At 32.4% G+C, this 15,000-nt stretch overlaps 1 non-coding gene across 1 annotated transcript; it reads left to right on the top strand.

Annotated features, from left to right (window-relative positions):
* Positions 1–4,409: 4,409 nt before the first annotated feature.
* Positions 4,410–4,489, top strand: TRNAL-UAG (transfer RNA leucine (anticodon UAG)). Its single transcript has one exon. It is a non-coding gene; the product is annotated as a tRNA-Leu (tRNA).
* Positions 4,490–15,000: the final 10,511 nt, after the last annotated feature.

Raw genomic sequence — 15,000 nt, 5'->3', positions numbered from 1 at the left:
GATGAGCCTCGCTTTGAGGAATTCATGGAATAATCCATTTTCATGGAATAATGAATTAAGGAAGAAAGGATATGAGTCTACCGCTTACAAGAAAAGATCTCATGATAGTCAATATGGGCCCTCAACACCCATCAATGCATGGTGTTCTTCGACTGATCGTTACTCTCGATGGTGAGGATGTTATTGATTGTGAACCCATATTAGGGTATTTACACAGAGGAATGGAAAAAATCGCGGAAAACCGAACTATTATACAATACTTACCTTATGTAACAAGGATATAGAGAGATTGTAGAAAGGGGATAGGATAGTTATTTTTGCAAGAGACTTGTTGTAAATTCCTTAACTTAAGAAAGAAAAAAGAATAAAAACACAGATACATAACATAAAAAAAAGAATAAATAAGACGAGATTCGACCTCCCCCTACATATTTAATTTCCTCTCCTATACAAAAACTAGCAAGACCCACTCCATTGGTAATTCCATCAATAACACCCTTATCAAAAAACTCCGTGAGTTCGGTTAACCCTCTTATACCGAGGGTAAAGACCCTAGTATAGAAAATATCTATATAACCACGATTATATGACCAACTGTATATATTTTTTTTTACTTGATCTAAAAATTCTTTTTTAGGATTTCCTTTGTAAAAAGAGTTTATTAAATCCAAATTCTGAAAAAAAGAATAAGCGGATCCATAGAAGATATATGCTATGAATAAACCAAAGATAGCTAGACTTACAGAAGAAATTGCATTAGTAATAAATTCATATGAATTTACAAAAGAATTAGAACTTTCCTGGGTAAAGTTTATTGAGGGAGTTAACCACTTTGATAATATGGTTAACTCTGCTATTCCATTACCAATTCCTCCATTATCAAAAGAGATTCCTATGAATCCAATGAACAAAGTGAAAAGTAGTAATATAAGAAGAGGAAATAACATAGTATTTCCCGTTTCATGCGGATAGGCAAAAGTTTTTTTAGCCCCAAAAGACGTAGTAAAGGATCCTATCCTATTTCTTGTATTACCTTGAATTTTTGGTATATTTTGTGAAAAAAAAGAAACTCCACTCTTCGTTGTTGATAAAACGAAATCCCTATTCACTCCTTTGGGTATCCTTTTTCCCCATAAGGATATTGAATACAAGGAACTCTCTTTAGTGCTACTGTAATTTTGAAAATGAACACGCAAATACCCATCAAATGTAAGTAAATATATCCGAAACATATAAAAGGCAGTTAATCCTGCAGTAAAGGAGGCTATTATTCCAAAAAAGGGCGAATACAACCAACTATTACTAAGGATTTCATCTTTGGACCAGAAGCAAGCAAGAGGTGGAATACCACAAAGAGAAAGTGTACCCCATAAAAAAGTAGTTCTTGTGATTGGAATGTATTTTCTTAAACCGCCCATAAGAACCATATTTTGACTTTTATCTGGTGAATATCCAACAAGAGGTTCCATTGAATGAATAACGGATCCGGATCCCAAGAACAATAAAGCTTTTGAATAAGCATGAGTGATCAAATGGAATAAAGCAGCTTGATAAGAACCTATACCTAGAGCTAACATCATATAACCCAATTGAGACATTGTAGAATAGGCTAAGCTTCTTTTAATATCTCTCTGAGCAAGAGCTAAAGTAGCTCCTAAGAATAGTGTTATTGTACCTACTAAAGAAATAAAACTCATTATCAAAGGTAAAGATATGAAAAGAGGAAGAAGTCGAGCTAGAAGAAAAATTCCCGCAGCAACCATAGTTGCTGCGTGTATAAGAGCCGAAATAGGAGTGGGCCCTTCCATAGCATCGGGTAACCATACGTGAAGAGGGAATTGTGCGGATTTCGCAACTGCACCAAGGAATAATAAAAAAGCACACAAAGTAGTAAGTAAAGAGTTAATTCCATTATTAGGAATCCAGTTATTAGCTATTTTGAACAAATCCCTAAACTCTAAACTACCTGTTATCCAAAAAAAACCTAAAATTCCTAATAATAGACCAAAATCCCCTACACGATTAGTTACAAAAGCTTTTTGACAAGCACTCGCTGCGATTGGTCGTGTAAACCAAAAGCCTATCAATAAATAAGAACACATTCCCACGAGTTCCCAAAAAAAATAAATTTGTATCAAATTGGAGCTAGTAACCAATCCCAACATGGAAGTATTGAAAAAACTTATATAAACAAAAAATCTCAAATATCCTTCATCGTGAGACATATAACCATCACTATAAATAAGAACCAGGATTCCTACAGTAGTAATTAGTATTAACATAATAGAAGTAAGTGGGTCAATCAAGTATCCAAATTCTAAAGAAAAATCATTATTGACGGTCCAAGACCATAGATATTGATAGATCGAACTTCCATTTATTTGTTGAATAGACAGTTGAACTGAGAATACCATAGCTATACTTAAGAGTAAAACACTAGGAAAAGCCCATATGCGACGAAGATTTTTTGTTGCTGTCGGAATAAGAATAAGGCCAAATCCCATTGACATAATAACTGGAAGTGGGAGAAGAGGGATTACCCATGCATATTGATATGTATGTTCCATAAGAAAAGAAATTGCAATTTTTACTTCAATTTTTACTTCAATTTTTCTATAAAATTGTTTCCGATTCACCAAACCAATTCTTATCTCTTTCTGAAAGAATAAATAAAAAGAATAAGAAAGAATAAGAAAAAATACTGAAATTCTTAATTTTTCCAAAATTTATCTCATTGAAATAATTAAAAATTAAGAATGGGTTTAGTTGGTTAAATTAAAAAAGTTAATAAAATAACTAGGTAACGAAGTTATTTTATTAACTAAATAAAGATATTTATAAAAATAAAAAAAAAAAAGTGGAATCATTTTACTTTCTATTCATAATTCATTTTTATATTTCTTTAAAACAAAGATGAAACAGCTCTCTTGTTCCATAATTAACTGATTGAGTGAATTCCAATGAAAACCTATGTTTATAAGAAATTATCGAATAGTCCTTACTTCATATAGAACTAAAATTCTAATGACTATAAATTACCTAAGTTTTAGAATGTCTTGTTTAAGAGACTCAGTATTTTTTGTTTTGATTGGAATTCCTTTCCTTTATGGAATACCATTCTGAACTTAATTAACTATTTTCATTTTCCCTTCTTTTTATCCCCCCGTCTTATCTTATATGGGGGATAGGCTTCCATACCATATATCTATATATGGAGTATACTTGATATATAAATAGATATAAATAGATTTAAATGAGAAACCCTTCTATATATTCTATATTATTAAAAAAAAAGTATAAAATATATAAAGAAAAAATGTTAAAAAATTCTTGTTGTCTTATCCGCATTAGACAAAATGAAGTAAAAAATAATTCAAAATTTAAGTATCTTTCAGTATCTAAGTATAAATACTAATAAAAAGAAGAAAGAAGGATTGATTTGCAGCAATAGATGTCTTTCACATACAACTAGAAAAAAGTAATTTCCTTTTTGAATGGCAGTTCCAAAAAAACGTACTTCAATGTCAAAAAAGCGTATTCGTAAAAATATTTGGAAGAAAAAGACTTATTTTTCCATAGTACAATCTTATTCTTTAGTAAAATCAAGATCATTTTCGAGCGGTAATGAGCATCCAAAACCAAAGGGTTTTTCTGGGCAACAAACAAATAATAAGATTTTGGAATAATATGAATTGACTTATCAAAAAAGAATTCCAATTATTTAATAATTTGGATTCTTCTTTGAATGTACTTTTATGTGTCGAATTACTCGGTACAATATTCTTAGAACAAAAAACCCCTCTTATCTTATATATACAAGAAAAAAAAAGTTTTGTTTGGTATACTGTGTGCTAAGTATTCTTTTCCTATCAATGAACTTTTCATAATTTTCCTAATAGAATCCTCATATTCTATTAGGAAAATTATGAAAAGTGGAGTATTCTTACAATAGGACTTACAACTTCCACCTATCTTCTCCAAAATCATAAGGTTAGTAAATCTTATTAATAAGAGCATAAAGACTTTCATTCTAGAAATTTTTAAAAAATCCAAAAAGCCTTTTCTATTTATCCATTTTATTTTAATTTCATCATTAAATAGAAACCCTTTTGGATTTTTTTCATTGTATTGAAAGAATTTTCAAAATGTAAAGGGGAAATTAATTAGAAAAAATTAGTTCTATAATTGCAAGTTAGAAAAAAGAAGTTCCAACTCTTTCAAGCAGTGTTTGTGTTTCTATTGGGCAAAGCAAGAGTTTATTGTAAAAAAAAAAAATGGAAACGATACTACCAAACGAAGTCTATTTTAATGAAAACTCTAATGTTCCTAAATTTTATGGACTTTCCCAATATCGACGATTCCCAAGATAATAGCTATTATTCTTTTAAGTTACCTATTATTTGAAGTTAGCCGCCATGGTGAAATTGGTAGACACGCTGCTCTTAGGAAGCAGTGCTCAAGCATCTCGGTTCGAATCCGAGTGGCGGCATTCTTGAAAAAGAATACAATAGATTAGAAATCAATTCGAAATTTACAATTTTGTAATGGGACCTTCCCCTTATGCTATTTGCAACTTTAGAACATATACTAACTCATATCTCTTTCTCAACGATTTCAATTGTGATTACGATTCATTTTATAACCTTATTAGTTCGTGAACTTGGAGGATTACGCGATTCGTCAGAAAAAGGAATGATAGTTACTTTTTTCTCTATAACAGGATTCTTAGTTTCTCGTTGGGCTTCCTCGGGACATTTTCCATTAAGTAATTTATATGAGTCATTGATCTTCCTTTCATGGGCCCTGTATATTCTTCATACCATTCCTAAAATACAGAACTCTAAAAATGATTTAAGCACAATAACTACGCCAAGTACTATTTTAACGCAAGGCTTTGCCACATCGGGTCTTTTAACTGAAATGCATCAATCCACGATACTAGTACCTGCTCTACAATCTCAGTGGTTAATGATGCATGTCAGTATGATGTTATTAAGCTATGCAACTCTTTTGTGCGGATCCTTATTATCTGCCGCTATTCTAATCATTAGATTTCGAAATAATTTCCATTTCTTTTCTAAAAAGAAAAAAAATGTTTTAAATAAAACATTTTTCTTTAGTGATATTAAATATTTTTATGCAAAAAGAAGTGCTTTAAAAAGAACCTCTGTCCCTTCATTTCCAAATTATTACAAATATCAATTAACGGAGCGTTTGGATTCTTGGAGTTATCGTGTCATTAGCCTAGGATTTACCCTTTTAACCGTAGGTATTCTTTGTGGAGCAGTATGGGCTAATGAGGCCTGGGGATCCTATTGGAATTGGGATCCTAAGGAAACTTGGGCATTTATTACTTGGACCATATTCGCAATTTATTTACATAGTAGAACAAATCCAAATTGGAAGGGTACGAATTCTGCACTTATAGCTTTGATAGGATTTCTTATAATTTGGATTTGTTATTTTGGTATAAATCTATTAGGAATAGGCTTACATAGTTATGGTTCGTTTACATTAACACCTAAATGATTACATAAAATAAAACCTTCATGAAATGAAGGTTTTTACTTTTATGTTTTATTTGAGAACCCCTTGAACGCCTTATCAAAGGGTTCTCAAAAATTCGAGATAGATCTAATTATACTTTTTTACTTATTTCTGCATTATATACTTTTTTACTTATTTCTGCATTAATAGAGCAGACGAGTAAAAAAAAGCAAACCTATTTAGGATAATAATTGGATAAGAGAGCCTCTACCCTGTCAACGGATAGGGAGAGAACAAAATCTGGATAAATACCAATTCCTATTACTGGTAAAAAGATACAGATTAAAATAAAGAGTTCTCGTGGTCCAGAATCCACAAAATTTGCGTTTGGAACATTAAATAGCTTGTATCCATAGAACATCTGGCGTAACATAGATAATAAATAAATAGGAGTTAATATCATTCCAATTGCCATTACAAAAGTAATTAGTGTTTTTGGCATTAACAGAAATTTTGGACTAGTAATTAGTCCAAAAAATACTACTAATTCTGCGACAAAACCACTCATTCCTGGTAAGGCAAGAGAAGCCATTGAAAAGCTACTAAACATGGTAAAAATTTTAGGCATTGGGATAGATATTCCCCCCAGTTCTTCGAGATAAACAAGACGCATTCTATCAGAAGCGGTTCCTGCCAAGAAAAAAAGTGTAGCACCAATAAATCCATGGGATAATATTTGTAAAATAGCTCCATTGAGTCCAATGTTGGTTATGGAACCAATTCCTATAATTATGAAACCCATGTGAGATACAGAGGAATAAGCTATTCTTTTTTTGAAATTTCGTTGACCAAGAGAAGTTGAAGCTGCATAGATTATTTGGATCGCTCCTATTATTACTAACCAGGGCGAAAATAGATAATGAGCATGACGGTAACAATTCCATGTTGATCCGAATCAATCCATATGCTCCCATCTTTAATAATATTCCCGCTAAAAGCATACATGTACTATAATGTGCTTCCCCATGGGTATCTGGTAACCACGTATGTAGGGGTATAATCGGCAATTTGACAGCATAAGCAATAAGGAAGCCAAAATATAAAAGTATTTCCAAGGTTGCAGGGTATGATTGATTAATTAATCTTTCCAAATCTAATCCTGGTTCGTTGGAACCATATAAGCCCATACCCAGAACTCCGATTAAGAAAAAAATGGAACCGCCTGCAGTATACAAAATAAACTTTGTAGCTGAATATAGACGCCTCTTCCCCCCCCACATGGATAAAAGTAAGTAAACAGGAATTAATTCTAACTCCCACATGATAAAAAAAAGTAAAAGGTCTCGCGAAGAAAATAATCCTATTTGACCACTATACATTGCGAGCATCAGGAAATAGAATAATCGCGAATTCCGTGTAATTGGCCAAGCTGCTAAAGTAGCTAAAGTAGTGATAAATCCTGTCAATAAAATAGATCCTAATGAAAGTCCATCGATTCCCAATCTCCAGTGGAAATCGAAGACATCTATCCATTTATAATCCTCCTTTAATTGGATTAAGGGATCCTCCAGTTGGAAATGATAACAGAACGCATAAGTCATTAGAAGGAATTCTAATAAACAAATAGATATAGTATACCACCTAACGACTTTGTTTCCCTTATGAGGTAAAAAGAAAATTAATGAACCTGCAAATATCGGCAAAACAACAAGTATTGTTAACCAAGGAAAATAACTCATGATAAAGTGATAAAGACAAGATACGTTTTGACCAGAAAAGCCCGTGCTCGATTATTTCGAGCACAGGCTTCTTCGGTAAAGAGGAATCAGACGATTCGAGTGAAGTTTTTTGTAACGTATCAATAAGATAGAGCCATGCTACGTGTTGTTTCAGGCCCTAAATAAACGCGGACACTTAAAAAATCTGTCGGGCAGGCAGATTCACATCTCTTACAACCCACACAATCTTCGGTTCTCGGCGCGGAAGCAATTTGCTTGGCTTTACATCCATCCCAGGGTATCATTTCTAATACATCTGTTGGACAAGCTCGTACACATTGAGTGCATCCTATACATGTATCGTAAATTTTTACGGAATGTGACATTGGATCTATAAATTTTTCTTTTCAACATAAAATTTTTCGATCTGGTAAAAATGAAATTAGTACTATAATGAGTCATATGTATTGTAGACACCAGACGAAGCAATGGTTTATCCAAACTTCAAAAAAAAAAATCTATTTTTTAATCTGTTTGTGAGAAAGCGTGAAGAGAGCCAAGAGACTTTAATTTTGGATTTCAACAATAAATAAGAAATAAGAAAGAATTTTACGAATTGTACAGACGAATTCGAATTAGCCAATAAATTGGCTATCGTCTTTTCAATATAAATTATTGCAATATTCAAATTGCAATATCAATGAATTACAAATACAAAAATTCATTTAAGTGAAAAAGAATACTATGCAATAATCTACTAAAAAAAATGGATATTCTCAAATAATACTAAGAAAATAGTATTGATTTCTATTTATTTTAATATGTGCGCCTTTGTTTAGAGGATTCTATGTCTAATTATTCAAAAGTCTAATTATTCAATAAATTAGATTGATTGATACGAGTGGATTTCCTATTACGATGGATGGAAGAAAGAATGGATAGTCCAATAGCGGCTTCAGCAGCTGCAAGGGCTATAACAAAAATTGCGAAAATATCTCCTTTTAATTGGCGACTATCAAATAGATCAGAAAATGTTACGAGATTTAGATTAATTGAATTCAGTATAAGTTCAAGACATATTAGAGCTCTAACCATGTTTCGGCTTGTGATCAATCCATAGATACCAATCGAAAATAAATAGACACTCAAAAAAAGTACATGCTCAAACATCATTAACTAACTCCTTATCAATCTCGATTCATTTCAATATGAGGGCAAGAATTGAACCGATTCAATTAATTACAATAGAACAATTACACAACAAAAGAAAAAAAAAAAAAAAAAAAAGGAGGTATTTGTTGGCAGTAGATGGATTTTACTAAATCAAAATTGTGATTCTTTAGTTATTTATTTTAGATTTGCAATTCTTATAATTTGTACTTTTTCTAAGTTTTCTTATTGCCGAGCCATAGTAATTGCACCTATTAAAGAAACTAGAAGAATTATGGAAATGAGTTCAAACGGAAGATAAAAATCGGTTGCTAAATGAATTCCAATTTGTTGAACATTATTTATGAGACCCTGTTCTACTATTTGGTTTGATCTTGTAGTCCAAAGAATTCCATACCACGACGTATCTGGGATAGTAGTCATTAGTGAAAAAACAATAGTTATACAAACGAGTGAAGTGAACCCATCTCCAATAGTCCAATAATTCTTATCTTTAGACCATTCTGAGCCATTTACGAACATTACAGCGAATATGATCAAGACATTTATGGCTCCCACATAAATAAGAAGTTGTGCGACAGCTACAAAGTAGGAATTTAATAAAAAATAGAATAAGGATATACAAACAAGAACTAATCCCAGCGAAAAGGCAGAATAAATGGGGTTGGTAAGTAATACTACTCCTAGACCCCCTAGTAGAAGAACAAATCCCCCAAATAGCATAAGAATCTCATGTATTGGTCCAGGTAAATCCATTATGGATAAAAAGAAATTAATAGTATAAAATTTTTCATGAACTGACTAAAACTAAAGGATTCAAGGAAGGAAAAAAGGATTAGGGTATTTTTTTGTGTATAAACTTATAGTTATAAATTATATTATATCACGAAAATCTAGTCTGATTTAAAATAAGAAATAATTTCCAATAAGCAGTAGTTTTTCGTTTTTCTTTATAGTTTAATTTTAAAGTTTAATAAAGAATTATTAGATTTTTATAACAGAAAGACAAAATCAAAGTTTAGTAATCAGTAATCGTTCTTGAATTCGAAGATTTTTCTTTGTTTATTTTACTTTCAGACGAATTCCTAATTGTTTGAATTGTGTAATCTCCCATTATGGAGATTGGTAACCGACTTAAAGCAATTTGATTGTAATTCAATTCATGACGATCATAGGTAGAAAGTTCATATTCTTCAGTCATTGATAAACAGCTTGTTGGACAGTACTCAACACAATTGCCACAAAATATACAAACTCCGAAATCAATACTATAATTAAGCAATTGTTTTCTTTTAATATCCTTTTCAAATCTCCAATCCACAACGGGTAAATCTATCGGACATACGCGAACACATACTTCACAAGCAATACATTTATCAAATTCAAAGTGGATTCGCCCTCGGAAACGCTCTGGTGTAATTGATTTTTCATAAGGGTAGTGAATCGTTATAGGTAAACGATTTGTGTGGGATAAGGTAGTTATGAAACTTTGACCTATGTACCTTGTAGCACGTATTGTTTGTTGACCATAACTCATGAACCCAGTTACCATAGGGAACATATTCATTCTAAATATCTATGAAAAAGATATGTTTCTTTCTCTTGTTTGAGAGAGCTTTTGTGTTGAAAATATTCTTACTATTATTGTATTATCTTATTTATAGTGAAACAAGTTGAGAAGAGGTTGTTAATAAGAGATTGCCCAGGGAAATAGGTAAAAGAAATTTCCATCCAAGATTTAATAACTGATCCATTCTCATCCTCGGTAAAGTCCATCTTATTGTGATAGAAATGAAGAGAAATAAATAAGCTTTAGTTAATGTAATAAATATACCCATTGTCATTTCCAAAATTCCAACTGCTTTATTCATTTGGAAAAAATCAAAAAAGGATATATAGGGAATAGATAAATTCCACCCGCCCAAGTAGAGAACTGTTACAAATAAAGAAGAAACTAATAAATTTAGGTAAGAAACAAGATAAAATAAACCATATTTGATACCGGAATATTCAGTTTGGTAACCTGCTACTAATTCTTCCTCCGCTTCTGGTAAATCAAAGGGTAATCTTTCACATTCTGCCAAAGAAGAAATTAAAAAAACCAGAAAACCTATAGGCTGACGCCAAATATTCCATCCAAAAAAACCGTATTTTGACTGTGCTTCAACTATATCAACTGTACTTGAACTGTTAGATAATCATAGTCGGTGATAACATCACAGTTCCCACCGCTATTTCAAAACCGTACATGAAACCTTAGCTTCATACGGCTTCTCTATGATCAGAAAAAGGAAAGGACTGTTTTGTTCCTAGCCCCGGGGGCGTAGATAGAATTAGATAAAATAAAATAGATTTGAAAGTCCTAAATTAGACCAAAGGAATTCCGTCTGCTAGAATAAGAAAAAGCGCTTCCGAATTGATCTCATCCTTTATAATATAATGAAAATTTTTCTTTGTTCAGTAATAACTTAATCTTGGAATAAAACACTTGTTACTTGTTATAGGAATTCAATTAATAAATGGAAAGAGTTGGGTATTAGTTCATGAGCAATTCTGCATGAATATGGATAGAGGAAGGAAATAATGAAAATTTTTTCTAGTGCACTCCATATCTTTTTTACTATTCTTCTTTCCCCAGGGAGGGGGTATTTAAAAAGAAAAAATGGATAAAGGGTTAATTCGTTCTTGATAGCCATTTCCTTAACAAGTGAATGGGAACATACTCTGGATCGGAATCCGAAGAAAGTACTACTTGATAATTTCTACAAATTGCAAGTCCTTATTATGATTCCTTTTATGGGCAAAAATCTCTAATGTTTTAGATTTTCCATTACTAATCCTTTATGTACTTTAGTGTTCCTAACCCTTCACTAACTTTTGGTGGATTCTTCTTATGGATTATTAAGTTATAGTAATAACTAGGAGTATTCTAGTAATGGAATTCCATATCGTGAATCCTTTATTCTTGGCCGCTTCAAGATATGATGACTAATTAAAAAATATCAACCTTGGGATAAAGAGTTTACACTGCTTATGTTTACTTCCACTTTTTTCTTGTACGTAGGAAATGAGATTTTTTCTTTTTACTACAAATTTATAAGCTGTTTTGTTTCACTCATATAGCTATCTAGTTTAACTTACCAACCCAAATACTAAATAAGAAAAGGAATATAAATAGTTAATGGATTTTATAGGAAAAAGATCTATTTTAACGAATCACACGTAGAGATATTGCTAGCACACAAAAAGTTAATGGTATTTCATAACTAATGGATTGAGCAGCAGCTCGTAGACCGCCTGAAAAAGAATATTTATTATTTGAGCTATATCCTGCCATAAGAAGACCAATAGGAGCTATACTTGAAATGGCAATCCATAAAAAAACACCAATACTAAGATCGGCTAAAACAAAATGATATCCCAAAGGGATAACTAAAAAACTTAATAAAACTGATATGACTGCTATAGAGGGTCCAATGCTAAATAAAGAAATATCTCCTCGGGATGGCAGAATATCTTCTTTAAAAAGTAGCTTAGTCCCATCTGCTATAGCTTGAAGCAGGCCCAGGGGGCCAGCATATTCAGGACCAATACGTTGTTGTATCGACGCAGATATTTCTCTTTCTAACCACACAATTACGAGTACCTCTATTGTTATTCCCAAAAGGAGGGTCAAAATGGGTAGAATCGATATCAGTCCATAGACTTCTTTTAATAATTCCAATTTCGAAAAAGAATTGATAGTTTCTACCTCTACCCTATCTATTATCATTTCAACGATCAACTTCCCCCATAATGATATCTATACTACCTAATATCGTCATGATATCAGCCAATTTCATTTTTTTAACTAGCTGAGGAAGAATTTGCAAATTAATAAACCCGGGTGGACGGATTTTCCATCTCCAGGGGAAAAGGCTATCATCTCCTACTAGATAAATCCCTAATTCACCTTTTGGGGCTTCTACTCTTACATAAAGCTCTTGTCTTGACAATTCAAAATTGGGCGAAGGTTTTTTACCAAGAAATTTATACTCAAAATCATTCCATTCAGAATTATTTTCTTTCTTAAAGCGTCGGACTTCTAAATTTTCATAAGGTCCTCCAGGAATTTTTTCTACAGCTTGTTGAATTATTTTGATGGATTCCCTCATTTCACCAATTCGTACTAAATAGCGAGCTAACGAATCCCCTTCTTTTTGCCATTGGACTTTCCAATCAAATTGGTTGTAAGACTCATAAGGATCTACTTTACGAAGATCCCATTGTATTCCAGAAGCTCGTAACATCGGTCCCGATAAGCCCCAATTTACTGCTTCTTCTCCGCTAATAAAACCTACTCCTTCAACTCGCTCTAAAAAAATTGGATTCTGTGTAATAAGTTGTTGATATTCAACAACTCCGCGTAAAAAATAATCACAGAAATCTAAACATTTATCGATCCATCCATAAGGTAGATCGGCGGCTACTCCTCCGATGCGAAAGTAATTGTGCATCATTCGCATACCTGTAGCAGCTTCAAATAGATCATATATTAATTCTCTCTCTCTAAAAATATAGAAAAAAGGAGTCTGTGCGCCGAGATCCGCCATAAAAGGTCCAAGCCATAGCAAGTGAGAAGCTATCCGGCTTAATTCTAACATAATTACCCTAATATAGCTGGCTCTTTGTGGTATTTGAATATTCTCCAAGAATTCTGGTGCATTTACTGTTATTGCTTCTGTAAACATAGTAGCTAAATAATCCCACCTTGTTACATAAGGTAAGTATTGTATAATAGTTCGGTTTTCCGCGATTTTTTCCATTCCTCTGTGTAAATACCCTAATATGGGTTCACAATCAATAACATCCTCACCATCGAGAGTAACGATCAGTCGAAGAACACCATGCATTGATGGGTGTTGAGGGCCCATATTGACTATCATGAGATCTTTTCTTGTAAGCGGTAGACTCATATCCTTTCTTCCTTAATTCATTATTCCATGAAAATGGATTATTCCATGAATTCCTCAAAGCGAGGCTCATCAAAATGAAAAATCTAAGACTACTATAAGACTACTAAAAAAATAATAAAACAAGAAAAAAATTTGAACGATTAAATTACTGCTCCCGAATATTCAACTGACCGATTAATTTCTTATAACGTACTCTATTTTTCTTTGCCAAATAAGCCAGCAAACGTCGACGTTTTCCCAAAAGTCTTCGTAGACCTCTTTCCGATGAAAAATCTTTTTTGTGTAATTCCAAATGTGAAGCAAGTCTCCGTATCTTATTGGTGAAACTGAATACTTGAAATTCAACAGAACCCCTGTTTTCTTCTTTTTCTTCTTTAACCATAAATCCAAAAATTTTTCTACCTCCTTTCTTTTTCATGTATTTTTCTGATCAGGAAAAATACAAAATTATGTCAGTTATTTTGAAGTTATTCTAATCTCGTACACACACAAATTTGCAATTATTCATCTACTACTGGAATTTGGATTTATTTTATCGATGCAAATTGGATTTGGATAGAAGGGTACATTCTTTCTAATATTTTAGATAGAAGAAATGTTTCTTCTATCTAAAATATTAGAAAGAATTTTGCTGATTTATTTATTGCTATATGCAATTTATGGAATTGATACACCATTTAATTGATATCATTTAGCAAAATGAAACACAGCATATGCATCCATCTTTTGGCTCGAGAATTTCACGGGATAGAGATATGGTATAAGAAATAGACTATTAAGTAACTCTAAATGAATTGTGGATACATCTGTATCCTTAACATACTGAAACGATTGTCATTATTCGTATCAAACCAATAGCGATTCATACAAGCTAAATCTTCTAATCAATGGTGGGCCAATAATGAATTTTTTTGCATATGTATTAAGACGCTTGGCCTGATTTCGAAATTGTCCAGAGTTTTATATGTTGTTTTCATTGCAAAATGATGGGTCTCCTTCCATAACTTTCCAATTACGAGTACGAGAATTGAAAGACATGAAAATTCTCAATTCTCTACGGCGTCTAGTAGATAGAAACAAGAAAATCAGAAGAATCTTTCTCTCTATTCACTATCATTCCGCGTCTTCGACTTCTATTAGTTTCTTTTCTTCTTTAATGCAATAGCTATAGTTTGATATAAGAATCCATTTCTCAAAGTAATGGAAACCATTCTCTTATAGGAAATGGTTCGAAAATCGCTATTCCACCTTTTAGGTATCGTGAAAAGTGATACCTGTGAAGATCGTGCATTTCAGTCAAATTCAGATCCGTTTTTCGAGTCCATGATATAATATAACCAAATTGGATAGATCTTCCACCTGTTTAGCTAAGAAAGAATAGATACAGAGGTGGATAATAGATCGATATGAAGATCATGAGCTGCCCCATAATGAAATCGCCAGTAGTCGCGAATATCTCCTTCTTCCCTAATCCAAGATTGGAGAAAGAAGATCTAAGAGGGACCTATGGAGAATGTAGTCAGAAATCCATAATAGAGTCCGACCACAACGACCGAATTAATTATCCTCATCGAGAAACTTAGACTACTAAATAGAAAAGATTTGAAAATCATGGCATGGGTCTCCTTTTTTTCTTTCTTTAGAGTTTTCTATATGCACAATTTCTCGAT

Source organism: Triticum urartu, unplaced genomic scaffold (genome assembly GCF_056163025.1).
Source record: "Triticum urartu cultivar PI428250 unplaced genomic scaffold, HENAU_Tu73 scaffold11, whole genome shotgun sequence".
Lineage (NCBI taxonomy): Eukaryota > Viridiplantae > Streptophyta > Magnoliopsida > Poales > Poaceae > Triticum > Triticum urartu.
This window is presented reverse-complemented; position numbering and strand designations above follow the sequence as displayed.